The 24,606-nt window shown below is 44.4% G+C and overlaps 1 long non-coding RNA gene across 1 annotated transcript in view; it reads left to right on the top strand.

Annotated features, from left to right (window-relative positions):
* The first annotated feature begins 737 nt into the window (after nt 1-737).
* The window catches only part of LOC112996808 (uncharacterized), a 269,650-nt gene continuing 245,781 nt past the window's right edge, over nt 738-24,606 (top strand). The window contains exon 1 of the long non-coding RNA XR_010388946.1: nt 738-1,134. This is a non-coding gene — a long non-coding RNA (uncharacterized LOC112996808). The remainder of the gene's footprint in view (nt 1,135-24,606) is intronic.

A 24,606-nucleotide genomic window follows, 5' to 3' on the forward strand; every position in this document is an offset into this window, starting at 1 on the left:
TGACACACCGGAGTCCGACGGGCAAGTGGTTTTTAAAAGTCCCCCGGCTCGCTTGAGCCTTGGCTCAGCTGCAAGCGCACGGGGAGGCCAACAGGCCCTGAGACTCCAGGCCTTCCTGCCACACAAACAATTTTCTCTCCTTGGTCTGAGAATAAGCGGAGGTGGAACCGGTTTCGTATCCTCACTCCTTTTGTTGGAAAAAAATTGCTTTCCCTGCAAAGCACGATTGTATACTCTGCATACGTGGGAAGCAGCGTGAGCTACCGGACTGCTAGCCCCCAGGAGGCCTAAGAGCATGGGAGCCTGGGCGTGGAGCAGCAGCGAAAGCCGAGCTGCGTGGTGCTGCCAGGGGCTGCCCTGACTTGCTCTTTCTGCGTCCTGTCCTGGGCATGGCGATGGCAGCCCATCCTCGGGAGCAGCACGGTTAGGGGTTGCCTCTTGCCAGAGCGCAGGTGAGATGCTCCCCGGCAAAGGGAGACAGGTGAAAGCACTCAGTCATCTGCAATCATTTCCGTGACAAAAGGACTAGATATCGTCAGCTGGTGCATAGCCTTAGGGTTATCTTCTTATCTGGACCTAGGCAGGAAACTATAAGATTTACAACTGGATGTAAGAAATAGCAACTGCCCACCTAATCTGCAGGCTGGATTACTGCAATATATTTTCTTGGGGTGTGACCCTAAGGGATCCAGAGGCAAAAAGCCAGAGCAACACACGCATGGGTTGGTAGCTGAGCAAGTTAGGATACTGAGAACATGGTACACTAACGCTCTAGAGTCGATAAATGCAGGGTAAAACGGAAAATTTCTGCCCTGAAAGCTCTGAGCAAGCAGTGGCCCTTTCAGCAGACTCATTTCCACACCTAGAGAATAGCTGTGCTACTCTGCAAATCAGCAGGTGCAAACTCACCTCAGCTGAAGGGCTACACCTGGGCAAAGGGCTTTTTCTCACATATAAGAGCAATAAGTGGGCTTGTTCTTCTTGCTGCAGGTTGTAGCCTGCATTGATCTTCTTTGGGGCTTGCTACAAGACTTGCAACTATAAGCACAGGGGTTCCTTATTGAGGATGTGTACCCTATTCCTGCGTGGGCTGTGGATGCTTCTCTGGTGCTGGAGCTGCGTGGCATGCATTTGGTGAGTCTGGTAGGGGGTTAGATGCTGTAGTGTTGTGTGCTTTAGCAAGCATGTTGATGATAAAAATGGCCTGTGAAGTGTGGTTAAGCTCTGAGTGTTTGCTATGAGAATTACAATATTTTCTTTCTAAAAAGTATTTGCTTGTGCTGGCCAGTGAGGCCAAATCAAGGTATTTATAAGATGAAGGTATGCTTATCCTTTGGTGCCTAACTAGGTGTGCTCCTTGCCTGGGACTGGGGCTTTGAGGAACTTTTATGACATAAATGGTGCATGCTTAAAACCTTGCTGTGTGTTCATGCTGAGATGAGCTTCCTATCTTTCAGAGCCTTTTGGTTGCTGGGCTACGCTTAATAGGATGAGTGTTTTGCCCCCTTCCTCTTTCCCCCTTGAACCATCAAGCTGCCAAGCTATCTAAGAAAGAGACTTATAATTAATGCTAGATGGAGTGGAAACTGGGATGACTCCCTAGGTGTAGGGCTGCCAGGGCATGTTTTGGCCTCAAAGAGCACTGCTGTAGCTCCAAAATCATCGCTGGTGAATCTCTGGGCTTTCAATTGCTCTGCGTGAGAGTAGGAGCTGCCCTCCCACACCAGTGCAGTGAGGCTGCCTGCCTTGCTTGCGCCTGCAATGCGAGTACAGTGCTGCCAGGCCCCGGGAGCATCCCTCGGGCTGGATTTTCTTAGGACACTTGAGGAAAGGCCAGGTTTGGTTCTCCTGAAAAGCTGTCTGGAGGTTCATGCTGTGGGCTGTGCCTGAGGTGTTTGGGGGCTGGGATCTTCCTGAGGACAACCTCATCTTCCAGCCTTGGCTTGTCCATGAACAGATGGTGCTGGGGGGATGCCTTGTGCATCTTCTCCTTGTGCAGCACTTTTTTTTTTTTTCCCTCCAATAAATGGCTTTGCTTTCTTCGGTGTTGAAAGTTGCTGTTAAAGCAGTAACAGTCTTAACTTAAGCTTCACCTGCTTTAAATCTGTGTAACTTATTTTTTCCGCCTTCAGACTGTTTTCCTGCAGGGTTTGCACAGTGTAGTGGAATGCAGTTTCCATCTATGCTACGTGGGTTACATATGTCACTGATCAACAGTACAGCACTAGTTGCTTAACTCTTGAAGAAATATGCAATGTAGAGGGCGAGTCCTTTGCCTGTGCTTTTCCGGCCTCCTAAAATCCTTTGGAGATTAATTTGCCTGACTATAAACTTAGTTGTGTATACGTAAGCAATCAGTAGTGAGTGGCAAGGGAGGGGGGAAGAGGAAGGGACATTCTGCTTTTTTTTTTTCTCCTCCTTTGTAGCAATCCCTATTAACTGCAGGGTTTTCCTTTGTTGGCCTTGTGTCTCCAAATTGTCTTGTGTTTTCGTATCTGTTTGATATTTAGCTTTTTGGGGAGATCACAGTAGAAACACTGGTATCTTTGCACCCATGCCTTAGCTCTGCAGAGCTGTGGAGGATAAATTAGTACTGCAGCTGTTACAGTCCCTGCCTCGACCATTTGGTCAAAATGCTGCTGCTAGCACTCTGTACTGCCCTGCAGCACGTAGGTATGGCAGAGGACCTCCTCGGCATTTCCCAGTTTTAACTCTTGCCTTGTTTCTGTTTTTAAACAGAAACGCTGAGGGGTAAAGCAGTGTCAGATGTATTCAGAATTCTTGGATTTTTCTTCTCTTTTGGAGATGAGCTTCCAGAAAAATCAGTGTAAGGAGCAATTTTCTCATCTAATGTCTTCATGGATCTCTCTAAAACATATGTCGGCGTTTCCCAGCTGCCTTGGTTTCTCATGCATCTGAGCCCTGCCAAACGGTTTCCTAATGCGCCCTGTTAGGACAAAGGCTCAGTTGTTGTTTTCTGTTGATAAACTGGACATTTAACTGCTTCGTTTCCCCCCTACTACAGCAGGATTACCCGGTGGCTATTTGCTCAGGCCCCAGTCCGCGGGCTTGCGGGGACAACTGCCCGAGAGGTTTGGCTTTAGGGAGCGATGAATGTCAAGCTGAGCCTCGGAGCTGCGCTTGCTTTGAGACAGGCCCGGGTGACCTGCAGCGCGGTGCGAGGGGGAGGGCAGCGACCCCCTCTCCCTCCCCAGAGGAAGATGCTTCCCGAAGCACTGGGAAGGCTCCTGACTTCCTGTGCTCTGCCTTTGGGATTAGCGTGATTTGCATGCTTAAAGTTAATTCACTAGTGAGCGGAGGCGTCTGGGAGCTTGAATAGCTGCGCCCATCCAGTGCCGAAAGCGCTGCGAGTGCCAGGGGCCTCCGGCGTGACCCACGTAGCGGGGGAAAGTGAGGACATGTGCCGGGGCGGCCGCGGGAGGAGGGACCTGACCGTTCGTACTCGGGTGTTTGCAGTTCTGCCCTCCCACTGGCCTTGGCGGCAACTGGACTGAGCGTAATCTGGCCCTTTTATTTTCTTGCTTTCATTCAAATGAGGCCATATAACAAGTGGAGGGTGAGAGGAAGGGGGGGGGGGTGCGTGATGTATACATAATAAAGGTGACACCACTAAAAATCCCATTTGCTGCAAGAAAAACCAAAGCCAGGTCCTTGGGAAGCAAGCGCGTTGGGTGGATTGTGAATTTGTGTGCGCTAGGTCTTTGGGAGGTTTTCTTCCGAAGCTGTCTTTAACAACAAAACAAACAAAAAGCCCCATCTGGTTATCCACAGGGCCTTGCTGGCTGATAAGAGCCATCTATCAGGACCAAATTAAAACGAGGGCTCCGCCTCGCAGGCAGCATTTGATAAGCCCCGTGGGCCCGTTGGGAAAGTTCCCCTTTAATTTCTTGGTGCCTGGGAAAGCCGCTTTTAAATCACAAAAAAAAGTTTGAATCATTGCACAGAGTCACTGGCCCCGCTGAGGGGGCTTTTTCTCTCCTCTTAAGAACAGACCACTCACAAAGCCAGATGGTTCCCGTCTGCTGGCTTTATTCAATGCACTTCCTCCCACAGACGGGAGCCCTTTTGCCCTCCTTCCACCCCCCTCTTTCAGGCAGCCACCACTGGGCCTTTCTGTTCTGCGCCTGGAAATAATCTTTTATTGCCCAGTTGTTCGGAAGTGACCTTTTGCCCTTGATTAGATAGCACCAGGCTCTATCACCGGATTGCTTTTGAGCTGGCAGTTGCTTTTTTGTGCTCGCTGATCCGGTGTCAGGGAGAACAATGCGGGGCTTTGCAAAATCCCAGTCCGGCGAAGGCCTCATGCGGGATGGCTGGGGGTGGGGAGGCCCGGCCTGGTATAAAGCAGCCTTGTGGACCGTGAGTAATTATACAAAAACATTTCCTTTAATAAACTGCAAAACAAATTGTGTGTGTGGTGTTTTTTTTAATATATATCCATCCTGCACGCTGTTGCGAGTTGCTCCCCGAGCCATTGGCTGCTCATCGGTGGAGATGAGCCAAGGCTGTTCCCTCTTTTGCTTCGCTGGGATCCCCACGTGTGGGTGTGCGGGCAGGTACGCCAAAACCTGCCAAGGACCCCAGAGCCCCAAAGTCGCCAGCTGCTGTTCGACTTTGAACCACCAGTGTCTCGCCGTCAGGGTGGCTGGAAAAGCTGCTTCTGCGGCGAGGCGCTTGGGCCCTGGAGGTGATGCCTCTCCTTCCCCAAAGGTGGGTTTGGGTGCAGAAAGAGGAGGCTTTCCAGTTGCCTATAGCTAGGAAAGAGTCCATGTTTAAGGAAATCTTATAAAAGTAGGGGTTTCTATAGAAATGTTTAAAGAGCCTCTAGAATTGATTGTGCATTGTACTTAGCGTACCAGTTATATGCTCTTTTGTTTATTTTTCTATTAAACATAAAATATATGGTATCTACTTGGATGGGTAAAATACCCTCTTCCATAAAGAAATAAACTAGCTTCAAGTTTAAGCTTAAAAACCACCACCACAAACAAAAACCTCCTTCCTTCCCCACCCCCCTCCCAGCTCTCTCTGAACTGACCTAGAGATAGCAGGAGAAAAGCTGTTATCCTGTAGGTCATTCGGTGATCCAAAAGCTATAATCAAGGCAATTTTTTCTGAATTAGATTTTCAACATGTGTTCAAGATGGCTTAGTCCCAGGCAGTCTAGCAAAATAAAAAAAGCTACATCTGGCTTCCAGTCCTGTAGAAGTTAAAGATCACCTTTTTGTACTTTTTTTTTTTTTTAATCCTGATGGAATTTTCCTATTGGGTTTTGTCACCCAATATCCAGTTTTGCAGGAGTTTTCTGCAGGGGGATAACTTGCTGATTTCCCCAAGCTCTTTGTTACTGGTGCACACTGTACTATGCCCTTAAATAACGCTCTTTTAAATGTATGTTGGCTCTCATGGACTCACTGATTCATTATTGGCTTTTTAACTCCGACTGTCAAGGCCTGCCCTTTGCCTGGGTGAGGTGCCTGTATCAGTGGTGCGAACTGGGCCTGTTCTGCGGCAGGGGGGCTGCCTGGGGGCTCAGCTCCTGGGAGCCTGGGGATGGTGCTGGCCGAGGCTCCCCCATCGCGGAGCCACAGAGTGGGCTCTGCTCCTGGCTCCTGCCGCTTAAACACAGTCTGCCTACATAGAAGGCGAACAGCACTTAGTGGCGTTGGTTATTGTGTTAGATTATTGCATTAGCTGTTTGAGATGTAATGGTTCTCAATGTGCCTGATATTGCATGCAAGATTGTCTTAAAAAATATAATTATATATTATTTGTATACACTTTATAATATATATTATAAAATATATATATATTTTTAAGACAACATTCACGAAACTGCAGTAAAAACAACCTTATTAAGGCTTTAGGGTCACCCCGCAAGCCAGGAACAACCAGAGCTAAGGTTTCTTGCGGGCAGGCAAATGTGGTCACTAGTTTTCTTGTGCAGTTGTGTCCCTCGAGGGTTTGCAGCCTCCCCCAGTGCCCCAAGCGGCTCTGCCCCAGCACCTTGTGGGGCTGCTGCTGCTCTGGGAAGGGCTCTGGGAAGCAGGTGGGTGCAGGAAAGACCGGAGCTGCCTTTCTATCAGGCTGCCTGTTGGCAAACAGTTACAACCTACTTCTACCAGGGTTTTGCTACCTGTATGCTTTATTCTCAAAACACGCATGTTAATCTCTCTCTTGTGGGTTGTTAAGACAAATTAGTGGAGGTGAAGCAAGTGGATACCAGGCTGAACAGCATCACGGGAAAATCTGTGAAGTAAATAATTGTTCTGCCTTCAGAATAGGGTTTGTGTTGTGTAATGAGACCTCAACGTGTGATGGAATATGAAAAAATTGAAAAACTTCCCATTAAATATATATAATGTGAGGCTGAGATGTTGTAGGAAAAATGTATACCTGATCACATAACCCAAGATTTACAGTGTGTGTGTGTGTCGTGCGATGCATACGGGTAGGTTCAACAAAGCCGTGCTTTCCCTGGGCAGGGAGAAGGGTAGCATTTGGGCTGGGGGCATGAAAACGTGAGCCAGTCTGTGCTGATTTGGTGGGGGGAAGTAATTTTATAAAGTGATCAGTTGATGTGTGGAATAGTTTTGCTTGCAGAATTTTTTTTACTCTAAGCTGTTCCCTAAGCGCAGCAGTGAATCGTATGTTATCGGAGTTCCCTTTTCATTCATTGCTTGTCTGATGCATCAAAGTATCATATATGATAACTTGTTAGAGAGCCTTGGCTTTTGCTTGTGGCAGGCTGACTTGGCAACATCAGCAATAGCTAATCTTGCGTGTACTGGGTAAAAGTGTATGGATGACAAAATTACTGCAAATACGGGGTCAGATTGCTGTGTCAGCATGGGTGGGAGATGGAGGTGGGTAAAAGGCTGGATCTTCTGAGTCTCTGCATGAGATGTGAGCTACCTTTGTGGGTTGGCTCTGTACCTGGGGTATGGGCTTTTCCACATGTAGTCTTTTGGGGGTTCCTCTTCAGATCCTGAGTTAGTCACTCAAATCACTGGGATTTTTTTTTCCTTTAAAGATCAGGAAATGTTTAGGTTGAGCCATTACAGGCCAGTGGTAAGATCAGGTTAGTCTTAGCACGTATATGCCCCGCATAGATACTTAGCAACTTCTCATCTCGTAGGTGAAAGCTGGTAGGTAATGGAGGACTTTAGGCGCACAGAAGCATTAAGTGTATTTTCTGTTGCAGAGTCGCAGGGAGTGCTGGGTGAGCCACGCTCAGCAGCTGAAGGGGAGGGCTGTGCACGGCACCTCTTGTCGTACCACAGATGGGGTGCATGCTGGCTCCTGGAGGAGCTGGCTGCTCAAAGAGCAAAGGCTTTTAGGCTCTGGGTTATGAAGGCAAGTCTGGCCAGACTAGGCTTTAGTTGGTTAGGAGAAGCAACACAGGACTCTTGTGCAGATCTTGAGCTATTTTGAAATGAGTGAGGAAAACAGTGGCTATATTTAATGGCTGAGAGAGGAGCTCCTCTCTTCTGTGTAGCAGTCTAAGGGTGGAAGAACAAGATGTCATCAGGAGATGTTTGAAAGAGGTCTCCTGTTGGGAGCAAGATAACGAGGGCTACAGCCTGTAGTAGTGTTAAGATCTTTACACATAATTACTTGAAAGCAGGAAGAAAAACATATTAAGGAGCAATGGATGTGGAATGAAACAAATCACTGGCGAGTGAAGTAGAGACATCTGGGAAACAGTAAGGACAAAGCGATGAACATGAGCCTGCACTGAGCGCTAATGGGCCTTTTGTAGTAGCCTTTTGGGCAGCATGGTCTGATGTAAGCTTATGTGTTTAAGTGCAAGCATACCATAGATGGAAAGCTCCTCCCTTCTTCCCCCTAGCCACTTCTGGTTTTATAAAAGGATATATTAATATGAGGAACTAACACGTATTTACCCTTGTAAGGATTTTACTGTCATTTTCAATAGGATTGGAGTAATCTTCAGAGTTATTTCCTAAATGAAGGACTACCTTATGTGGTTGCATGATCACATTAGTGACTTGGGTTTCCAATGTGACCCTTTTTCAGCAGTTAAGTCTCAATGGTGGAATAGCTGGTGTTTGGCATGTGATGCTGGGATAAAAAATATGTAGTATTTCAGTTATATTTCTTGAACTAAAAAGCCAGGACTAGAAAACTTGGAAGTCCTCTGAGTAACCTGCTATTTAAGCCTGTTGGTTTCACCCTTGTTAGAAGTCATAGGACTTCTCCCAGAGGAGAGTTTTTGCTTATAATTCTTAATCTCTTAGGCATTTCCCTCACACACATCCTGTCCATTAAAAAGTTATCTTTGAACAGTAACAAATACTGAAATATTTGTATATGTTCAGCTGTACTGCTTAGAAGGTTTGTCAGGTGGTAACTTGAGTACAGGTGAGAGGCAGATGTGTTAGCTGTAGCTTTCGAGGCTAGAAGAAACCGTTCAATTAACACAGACCATAGAACTTCACTTGTTACTGCCTGCACCATACCTGTATCTTTGGGTTATAGATCGAGCAATGATTGCTTCTTTGGCTTTTTCTCCCCCATGCCTACGTTATTGCTCTTAAAAGGAATTTAGATCTTAAAATATTTTAGGTTTGAAAGAACCTTGTAGTAGTAGTTCTGGTCTAAACTGCTTTTCTGTAGTATTTAATTTCTGCAAGTCCCGGATACTTTCGTGATGAGAATCTGATGAGGAACAGTTATAGGAAAATTCATGCTAGCAAATTTATTTTAATTGTTTCCACTTGTTATCTTTTGTGTGGGTTCAGTGACAGTCATATGACAGTTAATAATCAGCCAGGTTTGAAAAAAGTTAATAGTAGAAGAAATTTCAAAGCGATGACTTTTTATCAAATGGAAAAAGTATACCCCAGTATCAGGCAATGCAGTATATTTAGCTCTCATCATCCTATATAGGAAGCCACGTATGTTTAATGAAGGGCTATTTCCACTTACTAATGTCTCTGCCACAGTTAGCAGCCAATAAGATGCCTGTGACTGTTTGTAATGTTGTTTTTAGTTATCTGTGCACATTTCCAGATTTTTTCCACAGATAGTGGTGAGTCTGTACCCACTGAATGCATCTCCTGGGCCACTAGGCTGGGCTGCAGCCTCCTGCTCTCACGGTATGCTCTCACAAAAAGGGTCTTGAACATGCATCAGCACTCTTGGCTGCAGTGTGGTCAAGACACGTGAGCTAGCCAAGGCTTCAGTGGGCTAACCGCAGCAGCGTGGGCTCTCTTGCTTTGCTTCTCCCTGTAGCCGCTGTGATAACGTGCTTGCGGAGGAAGTCATCTGCTAACCCACAGCAACAGATGGTCACTCCATGCCCTGCATCAAGGCTTAGATCCTTCCTAAGACAACCTGCCTCTTCCCAGAAGCTGGTGCTTGCGTGCACAGTCACTGTCCCCATCTCGCTACTTTCTGGTGGCGCATGGGGTCACCTGCTCTTGGTTCTGGGTCACGCTCAGCACGTGCTTCCTCTTCTGCCTTAAGTGCGGCAGCCTTGCCATGAGCTTTACTGAGCCAAGCCTGCTGATGAAATTCTGTTACCGTGCGCTACCTGGCTCTACCATTTGTCCAGTGAGCCTCAAGCTGGGTGTTTCTTAGTCCAGGACTTGATATTTCCCATCTGCTCTTGGGGATGGGCTGCTGGTCATGGCTGTGGGCTGCTCCTCCTCCTTGGCTAGAAAGGGCACTTAGAAACTTGCTTGTGCTTGGGTGGAAATGATTTCAGCTGGGCTGCTAGACCCAAGTGTCAAAGCAGGAACTGCTACTTATCCCCTGCTTGTCTCTGCTACATCCAAGTCCATTTTCATCTCAGACATGTTATAATTCAGGCCCAGCCCTGATGCCATTGGGTTGACAACGCTTGGGGCTGCCACACTGCTTGAATTAGTCCTGCCAGCTCTAGCCCAGGGCAACCCTGGCTGTAGTGATACACCGTATGGTTATCCAGCATACAGGAAATGGCTGTGGATCTAATTGGGAAGCTAAGGGAAGTGTGGGATTAATTTATTTCAACTATGCAAACTTCAAATACTATTTTCCTTGATGGTTGGTTTGTTTGGTTCGTTTTTCTCTTACAATACTTTAGGGAGGCCGAATATGAGACAGAGCGTTCTTTGCTTGTTTGAAAAAGTTGTGTCTTCAATAATCTTTCTAACTTTTTGCTATGTGAGAATCTGAATAAAATGCCTGGAAGAATTAGCAAAATATTAAGACCCTCAAAACCTGGGTTGCATACAGAAGCAGCCTTAAATGAAGATGATACCTGAAATCATTTCACAAGCTTCAGGACATGCATGCATACAGTGGGAGACAGGAAATGAGTTAATTCCCTATATGTCTAACTTGTTCTTTTCTTCCACAGCACTGTTTGCCTGGGAAGACAATGATTCTCTTTCAGTCTCGTTTCTTCCCTTTCAAAGAACTGGGATTTAGTCAATGGGACTATTTACATGCACAACGTGAAGCATATGCAGAAGTGCTTTCAGGATTGTGGCCTTTTATTATTGCTGAAGCATCACTGTTTTCCGGTTTCAGATGAACTTGTCATTTTAGAACTTGTAATAAAATAAAGTCACTGCAGGCACAAAATTTGCCTTAAGAAAAATAAGCAAGCTTTAAAGAGCTTTATAGGTGTGAAGTTTTTTAGTTTTTTTCCAAACTGGGAAAAATATGAAGTGTTGTCCTTTAAAATAATGTTAAAGCACAAACCTATCGAAATACAATGGGTGATGTAAACAAACCTGGGGTAAAATCAGCCCTTAGCTGTAGTCAAAGTAAAAGTTAAACTAAGACTTCTGAAGGTGATGGGTTTTCTCTATTTAGTTTATTTAGCTTTGGCTTATTTTCATGTCTATGTATGTCTATTACAAATACTGCAGTGCACTTTTAATTGTTTGCTATATGGTTTAGTCTGCTATGTAAAACAGTAAAAACATGACAACCAAAGTATCACTCCCCTTCTCTGCTGCTCAGCCTAATACCTTTGATTTTCTTGTTGAGGCAGATTAACCAAGGCACTTGCATTCTGTCTATTTTGGTGACTACAAAAGACAACAGCTGTGACAGGAAACTTGCTTATCAAGATACATGATAGAAATAGCTGTAACTGCAAGCTGATGTTGCAATGTCTGGGAGCAGCTAGACATCACTTAGTGCTCTTCATCTCAAAGCTCCTTGAGGTGAGGAAAGCTTTGTTTTAACAAAACTATTTTCCATTTAACCTTCAGGTTACAAGCATCATACTTTAGCTGCACTGGTATGTACTTCTAAAGACTCACGTTTTCCTTGGGTGTTCAGACAGGATTTCTCAGTGGGTGAAAATTCAAGCCTAAAGTAGGCTAAAAATTACTGGCTTCATAGATGTCACAGTAAGTTTCTTCTCCTAGGATCTCCCTCTGCCTACAGCACTCGCCCAACCTCCCAGTGCAAAACCCCCGAACATTCAAAAGAAAGCTGAGAAATCTCTCTGTCCTGGCTCTATGGTCTGCTCCTTGTGTAGCACTGAACACTTTTTGAAGGCTAAACAAATAATGACCCTATCAAAATAAACCAATATAAATGGTAGCAAATAAGAGGAACACAATAATATTGTGCTTCCTTTGCCTGACTGTTTCTATGAAGTCAGCCCTTAATGTTATTGCCTTGATGAGATTTACATAAATTAGTCATCACGTTTTATCATTTTCCTTTTACATATGTATGCCTATTAGATGTGTGTGAAAAAATGTCATGAGTATCAGAGGTCTATTTGCATTAGAATTTCCAGTGGAAATGTCAAGTATGACCTTTCCCTTGTCCGGGTGGCTAATCCCATTTGAAATTCCTGCCATGCTCCTACGGAGGGTCAGCATGCTTGTGAATTGAGCTGCTGCACCTGCTGCAGCCCTCTGCTCCTCCTCTTCCTCCCCGAGCTCTACTGGCTGGAGCTGGCAGCCCGCAGACCCAGGCTGATGCTCTGCCTGGCTGCCCGGCCCTGCCTGGCCTTGGCTTGCCGCGATCTGCGTCCCGAGTTTTGGACAAAAATGCTTTGTGCTTTTGTTTTAATTGTCGTGTTGGTTTTGGAGGATTTAAAGCAAAAGCACAGCATACAGATGAATGGTGACTGCTAACTTTCAAAATAGAGGGAATAGTGATTAGGAACTGAAGTTCTAAGACAGAAAACTTTTTTTTCAAGATGAAAAAAGCAGGAATAAAGAAGCCTGCAGGCTTGTAATGCCTCCTAGTTTATTAGATAAGAGATATGCCTTTTATAATGAGTGACTTTGGGTTTGTCTGTTGTGACAAATCAATCTGGATACTGTAAGCAGGTGCACATAGGCAGGATAACCAAATGTGCACTGCTCCTCAAAGACGATGCTAAAATAAACTAATGCTGTTTTGTTATTGTGTGATTGTGTTGACGACTTCCCATTGCAGGAAACGCTTGGGTATTAACAGGAAAACTGGTCTTAGATTATAGTGTGGCTATACCTATCATAGTGACTTTTAATCCCCTCATCATATGATGAGGGGATTTAGAAATAAAATTTCCTGTAATTTATGAGAGAATAAATTTTATAGCCTTGCTTATCTCTAATTGCATTTTATTTTTTAGATATTAGTTTATATAAATATTTACATTGGGAAATAACCATCAGAGATTAAGTTCTGTTTCCTGTAGCAATGTGGATATTATCAGTTTATGGCTCCTTTCTGAACCAGCCCTCAGTCCGGTAACTTTCTATCAGGCTGGAGCTCTATTGGCAAGAACAAGAACCACTAGTGCCTTGGTAACCAGTTCCTAATGTTACTGGTGGTAAGGCCAGTTCCTGGGCTGCCTCAGTCTTATATAAAGTTTGATTAAAGCACAAAGCCAGGAGAGTGGAAATGCCATACCTGTCCCTAATTCTGCTGCCAGAGATTGCTCCGTGAGCTCTAGCAAGTAACCCATTTTTAATGCTTAAACTTTGTGCCCACCTATGAAATGAGAATAATACCCCATAATATGTGGAGGAGGCTTGATATATGAAGATCCTTGGACAAAAAACAACTAGGAAATATTCAGTAGTAGCTTGTATACTACTGGCTAGCTTCAACCAGTCTGGTAAGGCCCATGATCGCTATGGACATGCACTTTAGGAGCTCCCTGTCCTAACAGCATGGCTTGTCAGCCTCCCTGGCCCTCTGAGCAGGGGCCAAAATCTTTGCATCTTGCTTGAGCACCTCCCTTCACTGCAAAACATGAGTGGCTCAGGGAGGGGGATGACCTGTTTCCCACGGCGGGCACGGGCAGTGTGGTGAGACTGGATGTGGCCTCAGCAGCAGCCTGCTCTTGCTCCTCTTCAGCCCTCCCAGCCTGGACGGGGCGGTAATGCCTGCAGGATGTTATGAATGGTGCTGGGTCTCTGGCGACCTTACCTCTTTCCATGGCACAGAGCAGCCTGATGCTGTGGCTCTTCAACAGCTTTCAACAGAGTTTAAATTGTACTGTACTGCACAAAGTCCGCAGGCTTAAATCATTGCATGATGGCAGGATGTTAGCTCTGTATGACAAAAATTGGCTGCTAAGTTAACTGAATTATTCTTCCCTTTTCAGTGAGAGAGGCCCCCCTCTCAATTTGATTGAAATGGGTCCCAATGCCTTTTACTGTTCCCAGGGATATGGGATAAGCATTTGTCTTACAGTAAGTGTTTTGGAGGATGATTAGCATTCTGTTTTGAGCATAACCTTCAGCTCTTCCTGAGGAAGTGAGCTGTACTGACAAATGAAACATGTTTATCTGTTGATTAAAAAAAAAAAAAAAAAAAAAAAAAAGCTACATAATAAGAAATAAGAAATATGTTTAACTGGAAGGTGACTCAGTATGTGACAGGTGGGATGCTGGTTGCATATTTTCCTTAAGGAGTGGTAGAAGATGACGGGAACAAATCTGTCATGTCCTACTAGGGTGTGTATGTGGGTAATGTGAATCAATATATTACAAACACAGAGATTATGGGGGGTGGCTTTTAATTCAGTGCTTTGAAACCACTGGGTTAATGCTGAGCTCTTTAGGCACCCACCTGCCCTAATGCCCTTTGCTAAAATAGTCCCATTGGGTTTCAGTGAAGTTACTTTTAGCTGACGTGCGAGTGAGCATGATCAAGATCAAGTCCACTGAGTGCAATGCTGAATACTCCTTGGGGAAAAAGTCATCTTTCATCAGGCAGCCTGTTCTGTGTGTTTTTTTGAAAACAGAACATAGTCTTGAAATGACTAGTTATTGTCTCCTAACATTAGTTTTACAGTAAAGAGTACTGCCTGCCTCTCTGGGGAGCAGTAAAGCCTGCTGCCAACAGAGCACCTGTAGGAAAGTCTGAGAAGACTGGATACAGCAAATCCCTTTCCTCCTTCCCCCCCCCCCCCTTAAGTCTAGATGTGTTATAATTTGCGATCTGTATTGTCAGCTACACAGGTCATAGGGTGAGAACAGTCATCTTAACTGTGCGTGCTGGGAGGCCACAGCAGTGTTAAAACTTTAGGAAATACTGTCAATTTTTTTAAAGGGATGGAAGAAAAAAAAAAGCCTGCTAAATTTGTTTATCACTGTCAATTTTCCAGCCCTTCCTATGGCTTTCTGATACCAAGACAAAAAAAAGGAAATGATTCTTAAAGGCATGTAAGAGGAGTTTACTCCATTTATCCAGTAGCAGCAGTGCCTACTGTCCCAGTTACTCTTCCTTAGACTCCCTAAAACCATCTCTGGGCTATTCTGTACCAAACCAATTTCCTCTTAAGGGAGGAATTTGACACTGATTACAGCAATCATCTTTGTCCTTTGCTTGCTTGAGCCCTGTGGTGGGCTCATCCTTCTGCTACCTAGTGATTCTTACGAGCTATTGAGAGCTTTCCCTGTGTTGGATAGATAGTTCCAGCCAGCCTTTCCAGCTGGGTTGATGCAGTGCTCTCCTTTGGCCTTAAACCTTCTGCAGGAGCCTTTCTGCAATTTTAACTTTCCTTTAACTGAGCATGCTTCCTTACATACGAAGTGCAACCTCTCCTGTGAAGACGTAGATGCCTCTCTGGGCTGCATGTTGTGTCTTTACCAGGCCCTGTGCTGACACAAAGGGACTGAATTTTTAACTCTGGAAAAAAAAATGAGCACAACCTTATGAGGTAGCAACCAGAGCCTCTGTAATAAAACCTTTCTGTTTATTAGTGGCTTTCTGTAGCTTTCCCCAGCTATGATGCAAGCTGAAAACAGACTTTTCCCAAGATAACCATTTCCAGTGGTGTAAAGCAGAAGCCACCTGAAATGGCCAGGTGCAATTTCTCAGGTTGGGGAATTTTCCCTTGGTACACTGATGGCATAACCTCCCTCATGAGTTTTTTTGATAGCCATTATCTGAGGAAATAAGGGAGGTAGCTGGTTTGTTGTTGTGCTCTGGCTATTATCAGAACTTGTTTAGGCTTTCTCAAACATCTGAAAACAGACATGCCTCTGTGCTAGCTCTTAAAACTTGCTGAGGTGCTGAGCAACAGATGTCAAATGGCTTTGGCAATCTATGTCTGATCTATAGCAAAAGTCTGCACTGAGTAGACTTGAGGTGTAGTCCTTTGCCTTCATGACTCATTTTGATAAACATGGGCTAATTCTCCTGCTGGCATGTGAGATCACTGTGAAACTCCCTGCATCTGGGGAAAAAACCAACAGTTTTGACCTCAAAAGGGTTAAGGCCTAATCTGTTAATTCCATTTTCCAGATGGAGAGACTGAAATGGTGCTTGAAGTCACAGTAGACAGCTGGTGGCAAATACCTGTTTAGCAGTGCAGGTTCTGTCTCCATTTGCTTCTCAAACTGGCAGGCAATAACAGTCTGTCCTGGCACAGCATTGTGTTCCACTCCGTCCAGGCAAGCAAGCCTTTGGACTGCACAGGGGTTACTCATGTATTAAGTGTCTTCTGGATTAGTGCCTTTTGGGTCAGTACCTTGTTGAAGGTCTGCAAAATATTTCTTATTTGGGTTAATGAGCACCTTCATACTTCCAGAATTTAGGTACAAAGTTGCCCCTGACACAAAATATTTGACAAATGGTGCTAAGTGCTAGATAAAATAAATATTAGATTGCTTGACAAGTAGTTTTTTAAAGTTTCTGTATTTTATATTACAGTGATTTCAAACATATGTGGTCATAAGCTTATCAGATTTCCAAAAATGAACTTTCTATAAAAATCACACTGGGCCCCTCAGCTGTGTTTTCCTCTATTATTTATAGACAAATTGAAAACAAATGTTCTTCTCCTTTTCAAAAACAAAAAGCACAATGAAATGGAAACAGCTGTCAGAATGTGCTTTTCCTCCAAAAGTCATCTGCAATACAAAGTAAATCAGAGATTATTTCCTTTAATCTGAAGTACGTTCCCATTTAATGGTGGTTTCAGTGAAAATTCAAGTGGAAGCAGAAGGGAAAAGTGTCAAGATTGTTGCAATGGGGTGTAAAGGGTGGTCTGTTTAAAAATAAGTCCAAATGAAATGCCTTTCACAAAATAAACAAGAGTTCTTTTTATTTTTTGGTCTGCAGCTGGGTTTTGTTTCTGGGTGGATATAACTGTTGTTTTGGATTTTGGGTCAAAATATGCAGCTCAAGGAAGTGTGAGGGGGAAAAAGGTTGCCCAAACCCATCAGTAGGGCCTTGTTCAAAGTGGCTCAATTCTTCCCTCTTTTTCCTTTCTCTCTTCACCCCCCTCAGCAGAGAAGAATATCAAAACTTACTGACAGTGCCCTTGCTTCTTCTCCTCCTGTTTCATGCTATGACACATCCTGACTAAGCTAATGAGCCTGTTCTCATGAATAAGGCCTGTTACAAGATCCGGCATACTGTTAGTGCTCCTTGTGTGCTGCCTCACTGAAGCAGAACGCTGCTCTTCCTATTTTGCTGTATTTTCTCTGAATCTATGGCAAAGCTCTTAGCAAAAAAAAAGCTCAAAGGCCCTTTCTTGCACACCACAGCTGTGCAGTATTATCCTCTTACAAGATGTGTGAAAAGTATGCCTTAGTTATTAGAAGAATAGATGCATAAAACTAAGGGATTGATATATCTTGGTCCAGATTCATTCCTACACAAGTTAGCTGGAGAGAGGTGGCATTTTTCCCCCTTTCATTTTTAATGAGTGCTGTGACTAATAAGTAGGGACTAATGATTGCATAAAAATGCTAAACCTGTTCTCTAGCTATGGTGCCTCTATATATGAAGGTCTTCTACCTCTCTGAGTGTGACTATAGTGAATCAGTTCAGGAGGTCTCTCACAAGGTGGGAAAGACCCTCTTGCCTCTCACATGCATGCACAGGGATATCTTATATTTATTCTCTATTGCCATTTATGTTCCTCATGTTGGAGCCATTAGGTTCAGAGAAGATGGTGCTGGCAGCAGTCACACAGGCTTTCCTGAGGCATGGCAAGGAGTCTTGCCATGGCAGGAAAGAGGCAATTCACTGGCATCTGCATGTGCTCATTTTCTAGGGCTGTGACCAAAAGCAGGAGCCCAGCAGCATTGCTCAGCTGCTGGATTCAGGCACATGTTTAGGTCATGCTCTGGCCTTGTATTGAGGTGGCACCCAGGAACCTACCTCCTTTTTTTCCATGCTCCCCTGCCTGCCTTCACCAGTCCTTTGGTTCCTGTGGGTAGGAAACTTGGGCAAGCAGTGCAGAAGGGGAGCCACAGGGTGGACAATGCAGGATATGGTGTGTGGATAAGGACTCCAGAGCACACTGCAGCATGCACTTGTTCTTCTGCTTGGACAAAACCTATCTGGAGTGAGCCTTGACCTCCCTTTAGTGCCTGTGAGAAGGATGTAAAATTGAGAGAAAGGTAACAGCAAAGGGGAGGGCTGTCCTGCAGAGTAACTTGCATGGCTTAAGAAGCTGATTCCATTCAAACAAAAATGTGCTTTACAGTGATTGAATGCAAACTTATGCATACAGGAAAAAGAAGTATAGACCTTGAATTCTGAGTGGGAGCTGTATCCCACAAAATGTGTGGGGAGAAGGATCTGGGTCTCAAAAGGGACAAAAGTGTTAATGTAGTCCTTGAAGTACAAACAGCACAGCAGTGAGGTGGGATAAAGAGCATTGGTGAGGCTGCCAGTGGAGCACAGCACACCCTCTACTTGCTTGTGGTTTTAAGAGGATGTTAAAAGACTGAAGAGTGCAACAAAGCCTGAAAGCCAGCTTGAATGCTCGAGTCTTCTATATTTGTGTGTGTGTATATGTAGAGGGAGGGAGGGATCAAGAATTCAATCTATTTAGTTTATCAAGAAAAAGGTTGAGGAGTGACTTGATTACAGTGCTTAAGTACTTTTGTGGAGAGGAAATATGTACTAAAGGGCCCTGCTTTAACAAGGGAAGGCACAAGACTGAATTTGAAATGAGAAAATTCAAAAAGCTTAGGCACGTATCTCTAGGAGTGAGGTTTAATAACCGCTATAATAAACTACTGAACAAAGTGGTAATTTCCCCAGATCTTGATATATTCAGATCAAGACTGCATGCCTTATTGGAAGAAATGCCTAAACTAGACACATGCTACTGGGATAAGCAGAGGTAACTGCCTGAGATTAAATGGCCTGTTGTATGGACCATGAGATCTTAGGTGATGTAATGGTCCTGTTCTGCTTTGAACTCCATGAATCTGCAAAGTGAAGTGACTTTTATGCTGGGGTCATTGGTTCTCGTAATAAATAGCAGCTTGATGTGAGATCACCTCACATCAGAACGGGTCCATAGAGCAAGCTGAAGTCATCTTTAGACTATCCTAAGAGGGAAAGGCAATTGTTATATAACTTCTTGCTATATCACAAGACTAAGCGTAATTCTTCCGGGTTTAGGTCCTGTTGGAAAAGATCCAGTTTGAACTTTTATTTCTTCTGACTCCAAAGTTGTACGTTCAAACTTTAGTTAGCAAACACATTCATCCTGCATATGCATACATGTGTAGTAAAGGAAGCTGCTTATTTTTACTACAGTTACCTCTTATAAGGGCACAGCCTTTTATGAAATAAGCATACATGTAAAATCTATGATAGCAGATGAAATACCTTGCTCAAGTTACTTCTGTACCTATCTGCCACCACACAATCTTCTGCGCGCCTGCTGTGAACAGCAATTGTATATAAGGTAGTAAAAGGTAGCAAGACCGGCATTTACAATGGGAGGGGCTAGAAATCAAGATGATGAATGAGTGCTTTGATACTGTAGAGTGTAGTTAAATTTCTGAAAGCTGAAACAACAGCAACAGGAAAAAAAAATCAATCCTATAACCTTTGATTTAAACTAATGGATGTGTTGCTTGCAAGACGTCTCAATTTCTGAGTTACAGAGGCTTTAGAAAGACCTGACTTAAACTATCCTGCTGGTTAGATTGTGTTTTGTATGCTTTATAGCCTGCCCTAGGTACCATGCATCTGCTTCTCAGGTGGCCTGCTCTTCATCCCATATCCCAAGAGGCACTGTGTACCCACTGCACTGAATTGACAGAAATTCAACAGCAATGTGCAGGTGGGTGGCAGTAGGAAGAACACTGATATTCTCTTGTGGACAAAAATGAACACCTGTTCTGATGCAGTATGGCAAATCCCATTTTCCTCAGAAGACTGAGAACTGGAATTCAAAACTTTCAGATCCTTGAGCATGTGCCTGTATATGCTTTTGAGTGCATTTACATATTTCAGGGCACACATGTATGCATCTATGTTCTTATATTTACATAAATGTTCACTTCTGCACACTTATTTCACTTTTTATTACTTGATAAAATGATCAAGTGATGGAGGTGTGCAATCTTTGTGTGAAGCCAAAATTTCCACAGTTCTCTAGAAGAAAGATTGCATCTTTAATTGAATTAAGTTAATCCTTGTAATGCATTTTCTGCTTTCTCTATTTGTTGTTATTATTTTGCAGGCATCTTCATGTACTGTATCTTACAGACCTTAGAATATTGTGCAGGAAACTAGTATCTCTTAACTAGAGAAGGTGCTTTACCACCTTTTCCGTTTTGTTTTTGAGTCTCACCAGCAGAAAAAGCAGAGTTAATGGCGATGTTTGAAGTAAAATATCCATTAGAGCAGTGCTACTGTGTGGTATATGGTCTGTAGCCATTACTTTCAGAAATCACTTAGTTTAGGGCACTTCCTTGTGACTTTTCTCTCAAACACACCCTATTAACAATGCACTTTGTCTCAGACTGTATTGCAGCTGATGATAAACAGATGGATCTTGGTTACAGAATGAATATGAGAAAGCTGTTGGAGCATGGTATGGTTCATATTCCCATCCAGCTGCCTCGGGCTCCTGTCCTGTTGAAACCCTGCTGAACAGTGAAGGCTTCTAATTAGGTTAGAGGGTAAGGGTCTCTTTCTGGCCATATATCACTTTCCTAGCCAAGACTTGCACCAAACGTTCAAGAAGGAAAATGCACTACACCAATAAAGCATCATCTTCAGAACGACCTAAAAAAATGTTGTGTGAAATTTAGTCCTCAGGGAAGGAGGGAGAAGCAAGAAAAAGGGGGAGAGGGAGTAATGATAGTGGTAATGAAAATCCCCCAGCATCTCCCATAAAAACCTTGCCTGGCATGCTGGTCATTCCTTTCCAGGTTTGGGATTGAGACGATACTGTAAATAACTGGAGATAGAAACAAATCCCATTCAGAATTGTAGCACACCAGAGACGTAGTGGCTTTCAGCCCTGTATCAGATGTGTAACATTGACTGTATGCTGTTAAGTGATGATCTCTGTTTGAATTGACTTTTTTAAAAGGTAATCTGCTTTCATGTTAAATTCTTGTGGAGAAAAGGTCTAATACTATAAATAGAGCCACTGTGGGCATAAGATTAGCTGTCTGAAATTGTGCCCTGATGTGATCAAAAGTCCAACAAAAGGAAGAATATTTCCATTTGGCCTAACATTTTGGATTGCTGGAGTGAAGTCTTAGAATCGCCAAAATAGTGGCGAAGCACATGTCAGCTTCTTTGGAGAAGGATTTCTTTCTTGCTTCTTAATATCTTAACTATCCTTGTTAACTTTTTGGGGGTATTGAGATCATGCAAAACTGAGTCAGTTGGCTGCATTTCGGTGATCCTTTGAGCACTTGTAATCTGGTTTCCAACAAAGGCATAACAATAATCAGTATTTTATCGGTCTCTTCCTTTTCAGACATGAGTTGTAATACGCATCTTTTGTATGACCTGGACTCTTGACTTACTGTCAATTTTGTTTTAATATGGGCATGTTGAAACTGAACGAAGATGTGTAAATCTTGCACCTAAATAGTTGTTATTTTGCAGACCAATTCTGCTGGCCTTTTGGTTGCAGCTGGAAGTTTTTGCAGGCCTAAACAAGGCAAGTCTCCCAAGGCTTAATTCCTTATGCGGAGCTTGGAGGAAGAGGTATGAAACTTGGCAGAAAAGGTTTGTAAAACCTATCCCAGGAAGGAAGGAATTCTGCATTCATATGGTATGTCAGAAACCTATGTTCCACTTCCGTTTTAACTTTTTTCAAAATGCAATGCAAAATTTTGCATTTCATGGCACTGCCAATCGCTCGCTTGATAATGAATTGGTTTTTTTCTTTGCAAAATTGCTGTCATGAGTAGCAAACTGCTGAAATATCATGTAGAAAAGGCAAATTGTTTTTATCTGTGATGCTCTGGTTTGGACTCTCCTAGAGTTCAATGCTGCACAAACATGGAGTAAAAGTCACTTTTCCAGACCTGTACCTTAAGCTTGTTTCAGAAAATATGAATCCTGAGGAAGAAGGTATACCCTTACTGCTAAGGTCATATCCCCCAGCCTGCTGTCCCCCAGAGTGAGGGAGGAAAGCTGCCCCATACCATCAGCTGCAGCGGTCACTGCCTGTGGGCAGCACACAGGCGTTGGCACCTGTGGGGCGAGTTCCCCACGGCTGCCACAGGTGCCCGGGGGAAGCAATTCCTCGCAGATCTTGACGAGGAAAACAGTATGTTGCCTGAAAAAGGTCCTCACTCTCCAACGTTACATCAGGATACCCGCGGAGGGGGGACCGAGGGGGCTTCTCTGAACATCGCAAAATGCAAAACCACAGTGGGGCAGGCTTGAATTTTAAAGATCAGCCTGTGGATTGGGAAGACCTCAGCATTACATGTAGATGACCGCTTCCGAAAGCCTTTATGCCCCCTCGGAGAGGGCTTTGAAGGCGGGTGCGATGGGGCGGAGGAACCGGTTCTTTCCTCCGCCACCCGCAGGGCGCCCGGCCGGGCCGCGCCGGGCGGAGGCGCCGGGCGGAGGCTGGCGGCGGCGCCCCGCGGCGCGTTAGAGCCGTTGGCGGCCGGGGGCCGTTGCGGGGGGAGGGGCGGGGCAGGGCAGGGGAGGGCGACCGTTACGGGCGCTTGCGGCGGCAGGCGCCATTTGCATGTCAATGCGCGTTGACTCGGTGCCCCCTCCCCCGGCCAAGCCCGGCGGCGGCGGGGGAGGTGGTGGCAGCCCGCCGGGTGCCCTGCTCGGTACGGCCGTGGAGGAGAGGGGTGCGGTGCATGGTGCAGGGCCCTTGTGCTAAGTGATGGAGATGGGCTTTTTTGGCAGAGGTGTGGCAGCCTGCTCCTCTCGGTGGCCTCCTGCTTGGGGCTTGGGAGCCAAATTGCCCCTGCAATGAGTCTCAAAGTCCTCTTTTGATAGCTGCTTTGTTTTGTGAGCCATGAACGGCGGTGGTGTCCTTTGGGCTAACACCAGGGCTGAGAGTTGTCTCCATCCCCTGGTGAAGTCCTCCCCACAGGCTGGGGCTATGTGTGTGTGACCCTTCACAGCAAGACATGGAGGCAGTGAGGGGTGGGAAGGGGCTGACCTGGCTCTGTGGGAAGGGTGACATCCTGCACCCGTTCCCAGCTGGCAGGGTGTCACTGGGGATCTGCTTAGTGTGTTACACTGTGGGAAGTTAAAACAGTTCTGCATGTGCCTTGGGATATCCTTGTCACAGGAAGCAGCAGGGAGAGACTGGCTGGGGCTGCTGGAGCCTTTTTTGTGTTCACAAATTTGCAAAACTGAACATTTGGGTCATTTCCACTCCCTGGAGATGTGCTCGGAGCCATGCTGATAACCCTCACCTCCCCACCAGCAAGTAAACCCTCTGGTTCCCCAAATGTTGGGACACATTCTCCAATTCAGCCTGAAATGGGGTCAGTCAACTGTCAGCAAGTGACCCATTTTCCCAGCTGTTGCTGAGTGCACTTAGCTGTGAGGAAGCCTGGATTTGAGCTGTGTCCCTCCCCTCCTACCCCTAAAAAGCATTAATACATGAAAAGGAAGCAGGCATTACCATGAAACTGTTTAGCTGGAGAATCTTGTACCTTGTTCAATAATATTTCAAGCCAAAAAGTGTTTGAGCTTTATAATACCAAAAAATCACCATAAAATCACAGAAACTAGTTCTGGAAGTGCTGTGCTTTGCCAGTATTTTTGTTCCCTGTAGGCAGATTCACAGGTTAGATAAAAATCTAGGTTTAGATGACCATTTAAAAATATCTGATTGATGTGTTTTGCAATAGTTAAGGACCGATTTTGGGGGAGGGATGGGATGAGATGAGCAGCTATTTAAAATCAGGATTTCACAATTTCCTTGAAAATCAGATATTTGTTTCAATTTAGTCTTGTCTTATCTAGATAGTAGATCTGCTGCAGACTTAGATATATTTTTCCACTAAGGACTTGAATCCTAACAAGGCAGATCAATGTTGCATACAGGAATGAGGCATACTTCCTAATTGGTTATCTAAAGGACCTGCTGCATCCATATAGCTTATTTTTTCCTTTCTTTTCTATATCCTGTTGGTCCCTTAAATCCCAAACTGTCAGTTTTGTGATGTTTATGTAATATGCCTTCTGAGCTGTTTTTGGAAAGCCTTACAAAAATATTTCTTCCTCACCTTGAGGGTGATGCCTTACTAATATCTGGGTTGGGATTGAATAGTTTCAAACATGGACTAATCATGTATTTTTACTGAACCATTAGAAATAACTTCAAAATTCCTTTTGCAATGTTTTTCCTTTTTTTTTTTCCTGCGCTAGTTTAATAACTCGCACTATCTTAGAATTTTAAAAAGGAGTTACTGAAATAGAAAAATGGGATGCTGAGTTTTTTTAAGATATGAGAAATAATCAATTATTACTTTGTATATCCCCTTACTGATGGAAGGTATTCGTACACAGAAATATAGATACTTTTTTTTTTTTTTTTTTTTTTTTTTACTGCATACCCATTTCCCAATGTCTTTCTTATACAACAGTACTCTTACATTATGTTGTTGCATGATACAGAGGTTTCAGTGGCTGGCTTTTACCTTGGGAGTGCAAAAGTCACATATACAGCTGTCCTAACTCTCAGAATAATAATATCTTTATGCACCAGTGCTATTTGTCTGTACATATTGACACCAAACCCTTGGGATGGGACTGCACAAAGGGTTTACAAGTGGGATCTCAGGAGGAAGAGGAAATGATTTTGACTGAAGTGAAACGAAGAATGAACCAGGACTGGGGAGAGGAGTTGTCATGTGCAGGAGCCTAGGGCATTTGGTGTGGTTGCAGGAAATA

This window comes from Dromaius novaehollandiae, chromosome 4, assembly GCF_036370855.1.
Source record: "Dromaius novaehollandiae isolate bDroNov1 chromosome 4, bDroNov1.hap1, whole genome shotgun sequence".
Taxonomy (NCBI): domain Eukaryota; kingdom Metazoa; phylum Chordata; class Aves; order Casuariiformes; family Dromaiidae; genus Dromaius; species Dromaius novaehollandiae.